An 8986-nucleotide genomic window follows, 5' to 3' on the forward strand; every position below is an offset into this window, starting at 1 on the left:
TGCTCCATCCCTCCAAGACACTCTTAGAAGGGAGCCATAAGCTTTCAAAGTAGTGGAGGCAAACTCAAGTAGAAACAGATCCCTGGGCCACATTTTACTTTACAGTATCAACATCGTATATATTTCTTTTATAAAACTTTTCCTAGTTACATTTTAATCTGGTTCCTCAGTACTTGGGAGCTTTGCAGACACATGGGGTGACAAGACTTACACGTCTGATTCTAAGCAAAGACCCAAAGGACTTCACCCTGGTCTTCAGGTACCCCCACAGAAATTGTCCAGCAGCATGTCCATCCAGTACAGATTATACAAATGGATCTACCATTGAAAAGTAAGAGAAAAGCAACATGAATGGCTTTTGGGAAATTTTTAAGCACTTTTACCTACTCTGAGGTTCCTGTGACAGTGAAAGCCCATCTTTTAACTCCCAACATTTGGTGGACATAACTATATAATAGCAAGATCTGAACACCAGGGCCTCTAAAGAACTAAAGATGAGGGTACACGGGGGTTTAAATGATGTCATTAAAGACAGAAAAAGAAATTGGGCTGGGCATAGGGCAAGAGCCTGGGTGCTCCCCTAGTGTCCCAGGGGTGGGGAGCCTGGAGATTCCCTGGGATGACCTCTGGGAAGGGCCTGACCAAGAGTCAGAGAATGGGCAGGCAGGGCTTGATGCCTCTCTGAGAGGATCTGAGAATTCTGCCCCAGCTTCGCTGGAGGCCATCAGCAGTACTGGGCAAACCCATGTGTGGGTGTGCTGGGATCTGCCAGTGCCCAGCTCACCTTTGCTTGACGTCCGTTCCCAGCACTTGGCACAAGAAAGAGCTCAGTGAACTGCTTGTTCTGTAATTTATAATCTATGGTATTGACTGATTAAGGACTTGCCCAGGGTCACGCTTTCAGCACATTTCAGAAAAAGAAGTTGATCCCTGGTCCTCCAGACTGAGGGGCTTGGTGCCATGTCAGTATTTTATAAAGCACTTTACAGGGTTTGTTTGGGGTTTTTTTTGAGGGGGTTGTGTGTGTTGTTTTTTTCACTTGAAGGAATAAAAATACTTGTAGAACTTCATTTTATAGAGTTATAGATGAAATAAGACTTGTTCAGGGTCACTCACCTAGAATCAGGGGTGGAATTAGAACCCCAGTCTTCCTGAGTCCAAGATGAAAACTTTCTACTAGATGATACTGCTACTCAGCATTCAGGACAGAGGACAGAGTTGTATCTGTCCCACCCAGTAATAAGTAAGGTATCCATCATGTATGCCTTGGGCCATGGTTAGTGCTTGATAAATATTTGGTGAACTGAATCCTTTGCAAGGGATAAGAAGGCTGCTTGGGAGAGTGGAAAGAAGCGGGTCTGGGCCTTTCAGTAGGACCTGGATTTAAGTCATACCTCTGACACTAGCAATGTGACCAGGGAAAAGTCACTTACCCTCTGGGCCTCAGGCAACTCCCAACTATGGGCTGTGATCAGTAAATTTAGCCAAAAAACAGAGACTGATGAAAGGGTAAACTGATTCCAGGCAGCTTTTACATTCATTTTTCCTTTCTGTGAGAGTAGCCAAGTAACATCAATGCAACTCCCTTCCCCTAGAGTTATCCTGATCCTACACACCTGACTAAGACTCTAGAAACCTCTGTCATTTTGCTTTTATTAGAACAGCTGAAATAAAGTATTTAATTCCTGGACTCCTTGGGCTCAGGAGCAGGGCCGCTGGGCTGCGGCTGCGGGGCAGCTCTCCTGACAGCTGCTTTGGTGGAAAGGTGCTCGCTCCTGTCAGCCCCTAAGGTCAGGTGACCTTCCTTTGCAACTCAGTATGATATAGAGGAGAAAAGGCCTGGACTTGGCTCAGAAAGCCCTGAGTTCAAATCTAGCCTTAGAGCAAGTTCCTTCACCTCGAAATTGACTTACCTATAAAATGGGGGTAACAATACACACAGTACTCATGGCACAGGGTTGTTGTGCGGCTCAGATGAAATCCTATGATCACAGATCTGGGGCCAAAAGGGATCTGAGAGGCCAACACAAAGTGAGGACACTGAGGCTGGGGGATGTGAAGTGACTTGGTCCTGGCCACAGGGAGAGAGTGTCAGGGAAATCTGAACCCAGGTCCCGTTCCTGTTGTGACCAGGCTGTTCCAAAAGTCTTATTTGGCACTAATGCTGTTATAAAAGGACCTATACAAATGGCACATGGCTTTTCTTAGGAGGCCAAGTAGTACCAAGCAAAGTCAAAGATCTGGTTTAGACAGATGATGCTGCCATGTATTTTGTAATAAAAGCTTGCTTTTTACATAGCGATTTAAGACCTGCAAAGGGTTTTACATTATTTTATTCTAAAAAAAAAAAAACAACACTAGGAAGTGAGGTGCTCTTATGATCCCCATTTTACAGATGAGAAAATCAAGGCAGCCAGAGGTAAAGTGACTTGCCTAGGATCCCACAGCTAGCAGATGTTGTGGGTGGATCTGAGCTCAAGTCTTGACTCCAGGCCCAGGGCTCTAGCCATCGCAGCACCAACACCCAACTGCCTTGTCTACGTTTTGGGCAGCCAAATGTGGCCTGCCCCAGGAAACCTGGCTTAGGGAAAGCTGACCTGGGAATTCCTTTAGGTGCCTCCCCTACCACTGCTTACTGGTCTGGCCAAGCCTCCTCTCTTCCAGTCCTGCTGGCCAGCAGGCTCCCTACCTTGTCTAAATTTACTATGGGATTCCTTACCCTGCACTCCATTTGCTAAAGCTCTAGAAATACTAGCTTGGGCAATGAAAAATAGAAAATTGAGGGAGTGAGGGCTGAGAGAGGGAAGAAATGGTCGCTTTCTGCAGAGGTAATCATCTACTTCAAGAATTCTAGAGAGTCAACTAAAAAGGAATTCAGACAATTGATAGCTTCTGCAGATTTGCAGAGCAGAAAATAAATCCACCTATATCTTCAGTATGTCTGTGTGTGACTAACTGCCCAGCAGAAGAGACAGAAAAGGGGCGGCCAGGTGGCTCAGTGAGTAAGAGCACCAGCTCCAGTGTCGGGATGACCTGGATCAAATCCGGGCTCAGATACTCAGCACCACACCCAGAAATAACTGGCCGTGTAACCTTAAGCAAGTTACTTAACCCCTATTGCTTTAAATAAATAAATAAATAAGAGACAGAGAGAAAAGGAGAGACACAGAGGGTAAAAGGGGGGTCCTTTACCTTCCAGGTTATCTGTGATTCCAGACTATACTTCAAACAGACTTGGTCAGGGTGAGGCAGAGAAACTGAGTAGTTTATTTGCAAGCAACAAATAATAAAATGTTCTATTTTTTTGGCTGGGGTGGGGCTCAACCTGTAATTTCATTGGTGCTTAGAATTCCCCGGGAGAAAGTTCGAAAAGGCAAAGAAAATCAGCAACTTTTGGGAAGTCCTGAAAGACTGGGTCTCTTTCCCTGGGTCCCAGAGCCAAGGTGGGGCTGAAGCAGGTCAAGGACTGGAACGATAGGAAAAATGACTGCTAATGCACAGTGCTGAACAGACAGCTGTTCCCAGAGTTAGGAGAAGGGACAGAAACAAGCAGTCATTAAGTTCCTACTGTGTGCCAGGCACTGATAATGAATGTCTAAATATGACCTCATTTGAGGATGGAAGGGCGAGAGAGAGAGGCAGCAGATGGATGGAGCACCAGCTGTGGGAATCTGGGTGAGCCACTGAATCTACTTCCTCATCTGTAAAATGGGCATAATAACTACCACTTACCTGCCTAATAATATAACTGATGGAAAGAAAGCCCTCTGCAAATCTTAAAGCACTCTAGAAACACTACCACTACTACCAGCACCACTACTATTATTATAGTTGTTGTAGTTACAGGGGCAGCAGCCGAGCTGCTGGGAGAACCAGGAAGGGGAGGTGTGGCTGGCCCCAGGTGAATGATCTTTCATCAGAGCCTGGGGTCACATCCCGAGGGCCCCAACCCCAAAGGGAGGGGAGGCTACAGAGTCAGCCTTCAGGGCTCCATTCCCCAAGGCCTCAGATGGTGTGCCAAGGCCTCCCACTGCCCGGTTCAGCTTGGCCTGTACACCCTATACACCCTTATCTCAAATTAGTTCCTTTATGCACTCCGTGTTCTAGTCCAACCCAATCACTGGCCAGCACCCAGACTGGCCATCCCATTCCTTGTCTCAGCATGTGCTGTCTCCCCCTCAGGTCTCAATGTTCTCCCTCCTCACCTCACCCCAAGAGGCTCTTAGAGTCCCAGCTGCCTTCCAGGGCCTCCCCCTCCTACTTCAAGTCTCACAAAGGACTTCCTCCCCTTCTCTTGGATGTCTTTCTTTTCTCTCTTTCCCCCAAATTTTGCTTTTATTCCATCTCCCCCGAGGGCAGAGAAGGTTCTCATTTTAGGGCACACAGTAGGTATGCAGGGATCTTTTCCCAGCTCTCTGATGTTAGGAAAGCATTTTTACACTGATCCTTTTTAGGTTACTTCAAAGAAAAGCTCAAATACTACTACTTACACAAGATCTTTCTGACAATGGGAGTGCCTCCCCCTACCCAACTTAACTACCCAGCCACATTGCATCTCCCAAGTGATTTCAAAAGCAGGGTCCATTTAAAGAACAATTTCCAATCATCAACAGACATACTGATTTGTTCCCTGAAATGGTAAACAATGGCAGTCTTCTCAGAACTTGTTTGTACCCTGCGATGTGGCAACAACAAAGTCCCTCTCTAGGTTTCAGTGTTTAGAAGGATGGAGGACTGTTTTTCAGCTCAACCCAAACCAGACTACGCAGGGGAGTTCCTTATGGGAGTAGTCTTAATCACAAACAGTTTGCAACAAGAATTCTCTAAGAAGTAACATTTTCATGGACAGAATCACCCTAAGTCACATTTCAGAAACCTGACTTCATAGGACTGAGAACCATCTTGGAGGACAGTGAAGTTTTCCCCACTAGTGTCACCTGGGTAGCTTATCTGGTCCTCCCAAAATTCTTCCTGCTTTAGACTGTAAAGTATCCTCTGATTCTATGGCTGGGACACCAAGGTCAGAGATCCTGAACACTCTGCATTCGATTTTCTTCCGTCCACTGAAATAAATGGATGGGTTGAGATCCCTGCAACACTCAAGTGCCATGTCCAACTCTGGAATACTACCTGTGTGACCTGGAGTAATTTACACCCTTCCTGGGCCTTGGTTTCCTCACCTGTCAAAACTGGGAGTTGGGCCAAATGACCTCCAAGTCCCCTTCCAGCTCCAGAGGTAGGACTGTGACCCAAGAGGCTTTTCTTCGATTTCCTCTAGCTGTTAGTCTTGCATGAACACGAGCACACGCAGGCATACAGTTGTAAGGGGCCTTAGAGATCCTTGGGTCTGACAATCTCTTTTTACAGATGGGAAGAGTAAAGCCCATAGAAGTGACTTGCCCAGAATCGCTAGGCTGTTAATGGTCTGAGGCCGATAGAAACCTAGCTCTGCTCCATTCACTTTACCACTTGTATTTGTTTTATGTATCCCTAGGGCTGGACCCTTAGTAGGGTGGTTTTAAATCTTTTCCCTGCCTTGAGGGCAAACAGTCATTGCCAGCATCTACTCAAAAAGTGTAGCTGCAGGAGAAAAGCCAGGCCCATAAGTCCTAGTGGCCATTCGGCATGTGAAAGTGCCTCCGCCCAGGGGAATGCCAGCCTGGACTTCGAGAGCTTTTTCTTCTGTGCTCCCCTCTCTGAGGGCATCAGAGGAAGAAAGGAAAGGGATAACTGAGTCTCCATTACAACCCTAAGTCAGGAATTTGCTTTGAGAACTAGGATATATTCTGTTCCTGTTAAGACCGTCATTTCCCTCCAATGGAGAACTTAGTGATGCATCTGTCAAGAGATGCAATGCACTTGTTAGTACAGAGTGTACTCACTACTCTCTGCACGATGGTGGACCTAGACCCCAGTCCAGCAAGGTCCAAGTACTGGAAATGCCCCCATTCAGGAATCTATAAGCATTTATTAAGCTCCTATTGTATACCAGGCACTATGCCAAGCACTGGGGATACTAAAAAAGAAACAGTCTCTGCCCTCAAGGAGCTTACATGTCAAGTGGTCAACCAGCATTTATTAAGCTCCTTCTGTGTGCCAGGTATATAAAGAAAGACAGGCTCTGCCCTCAAGGAGCTTACATGTCAAGTGGTCAACCAGCATTTATTAAGCTCCTTCTGTGTGCCAGGTATATAAAGAAAGACAAGCTCTGCCCTCAAGGAGCTCACTGTCTAAAGGGGGAGACAATTATGTACAAACAACATAGAGACAAGGCAAATTAGAAATAATGAACAGAAGCAACAGGAGCATTCAGGAAGCCACTGCAGTTTCTTCCCAGCTCCTCCCTACCCCTCCATCCCCCAAAGGTAGGGGTAGAATCATTCCCAATGGTATTTCTGAGTTGAGGTTACTAGTTCACGGATGAGCAGACACCCCCCTCCTCTAGCACAGAATAGGGAGGCTTGGTAGAGTGCCATGGACGTGGCTGTGACGTGGTATTTGGAGGGTGGGCCAGACCAGTCTTCCCACTCCTACGATACCTGACTATACATCCCTGGGTGTTGGCCCCCACCTCCAAGACCAAGACTACAGGTAATGAGGGGTTAACTGAGACAACAAATAAGTGCCTTCTGTGAGCAGATATCAACTAGAACAAGAGGAAAGACTGTCACTGCCCTGGGGAACAGAGAGCCTGGGAATGGATGAATCTGGAGGGATTTGGTGGAAAAAAGCTCCCGATTTGTCAAGAGAGGATTCTGTGATTAAGGACAAGCCACTTTACCTTTCTGAGCCTCACTTTTCTCTTCTGTAAGATGGGGATAATAATGCCAAGAGACATTAACGCACAGGGTTGTATCAACATCAAATATGGAAGGGAACATATCATATATGAGGATTTTGCCAACCTCTGCCTGCCAATTTTTGGTCACTATTTGCTGGGGTGGAGAGTAGGAGGGAAATAAACTCAAGACAAGGAGATGATTTTGGAAGCTATCTCTATAGTCAAGAAATGAAAGAAGACTTGAATTTTAGATGGGTGTGGTGCCCCCAAATTAGAAGAGGCCAACAGAAGCCCTCAAGTCCAATCCTTCCCTTTTACAGACAAAGAAACTGAGATTCCCCTCTCCCTTCCCCCGCTCTCCCCCCAAGCTAGCTGTGGAAAGTCAGCAGAGTCCACAGAAACATAGTAACACTTCCTGAGTGCAGAGCACAAGGAAGTGCCCCAGCTTCTAAGGAATTGACAAGTTCAGACAGAAAACATCATCATCCTAAGGAAGACAACCCCAGGACAAGAGGACTTCTGAGGTTCCCAGGCATCAGGATGGCCACTTAATCCACTGTAGCAGCAAGAGGGTGCCATAGTTCAGAAAGTACCTGGCCTGCAGTCAGGAAAGCCCAGAGTTCAAATCCTGGTTCAGACATTTCCTAGTTGTGTGACTCGGGTCACTTAGTTTGCCTTAGTTTCCTCAACTGTAAAATGGGGATCCTAATAGCACCTACGTTGCAGGGTTGTTCTGGGGAGCATGAGATAACATTTATAAAGCACTTAGTGTCTGGCATCCAGGTGACTTTTAATAAGTGCTCGTTCCTTTCCTTCCTTCCTATAAATTCCAAACCAGCTTTAGAAGCTGGGCACTGAGCTGAAGACACAAAGAAAAACGAGACAGCCCCTAGCTTCAAGCACCTTACATTCTTAAGAGGAAACAGACCAACACTGGCAAGAGACAAACGACAGGCTTAATTGCCTGGAGCAGAGAGAGGGTAAGGGACTTGCCCAAAATGACACGGCCAGTATGTGTCAGAGGCTACCAAGCAGATATAGATATAAGGTGTGTCAAACATTTAAGTTTAAAACTGCACCCAGCCTTTTGGGACACCCTGTGTGTACCAAATAGAGATAGGCTGAGGAGCTGGTAGTATGTGGGGTGGAAAAGAATTAGGGAAAGTTATAAGAAGGTTGCGTTTGTTAAGCTGAGTGCCGAAGGAAACCAGGGGATTCCAAGGAGAGGTGAGAAAGGAGAACATTCTGGGGTTTGGGGGGCAGTCACGAGAGACTTCCTCAGCTCCTGGGCAAGAATGGGAGGAGGAAACTAATGTATAAGACCAGAAAGTGAGGAAGGGTCGTAAATGGCTTTCAATGTCTGAATGTAATTTTATTTTGGAGTTTCTGGAAGGAAGCTAATAGGTGGCACAAACCAAATCACACAAGAAAGGGAATCTTCTCTCCAACACATTAAGAAAAAAGGCACCAAGTGTTCTAGAGTCGGAACACGAGGGTTCAAATCCCACCGTTGGCATTATCTGGCTTGGAAAAACTTGGGCAAGTCACATGACCGTCCGGTGCATCAGTTTCAACATCTGTAAAACGGCCTCAGAAGCCTCTTCCAGCTCTAGATCTCTGACGCCCTCAGGGATGAGGGGCAGCCCGGAGGCAAGCCCCGATCCACTTTTGGGGCAAACGTTAATGCCCAATAACTTTTTCTCCTTACCTACCCCAAATACTCCTCGGTGCAACTTCTACGTTTCGCTGTGGGGGATTCCCTCTAGATCTACTCATTCTGTCCAGTTTGCAACTAAAGTCTCCAGTGAAAGGGGTAGGGGAAGAGAGGAATTGCCCCAAGCACTGCCCACAACAGGAGCTCAATCCAGCGGTGCTCGGGAATTGCTAATTAATGCGTGCTTACCTTGTATACGATCCCGGAGGAAGAACAAAAAACGAGCCAAGCTTCGGGTCCCGAAGATAGACGGGACGAGGGTCAAGGGGTCAAAGGGCAGCCTCCGGCCAGAAGTGCAAAGACCCTGCTAGCGCTCCCACGCTCATTCGCTCGCCCCGCGGCGGAGGCGGAGGCGGAGACTACCGGATGCTCACGAGCTCCGAGCCGCACTCTCTCCAGCGCCGTCTGGGGCTGCTGCTGCTGCTGCAGAGCTTCTATAAACATCCCCACAGCGAGCAATTTGTCACGGGGGTGGGCGGAGCTAAGTTCTT

The 8986-nt window shown here is 47.1% G+C and overlaps 1 protein-coding gene across 1 annotated transcript in view; it reads right to left on the reverse strand.

Annotated features, from left to right (window-relative positions):
- Positions 1-8916, reverse strand: part of SBNO1 (strawberry notch homolog 1) — a 75989-nt gene extending 67073 nt beyond the window's left edge. Inside the window, exon 1 of the mRNA XM_069081554.1 lies at positions 8685-8916. The gene's annotated coding sequence lies outside the window, so the exon portion shown is untranslated. The remainder of the gene's footprint in view (positions 1-8684) is intronic.
- Positions 8917-8986: the final 70 nt, after the last annotated feature.

The sequence above is a fragment of the Petaurus breviceps genome, unplaced genomic scaffold, assembly GCF_028583685.1.
Source record: "Petaurus breviceps papuanus isolate PSGF00001 unplaced genomic scaffold, PetGlider_PUasm1.0 99, whole genome shotgun sequence".
Lineage (NCBI taxonomy): Eukaryota > Metazoa > Chordata > Mammalia > Diprotodontia > Petauridae > Petaurus > Petaurus breviceps.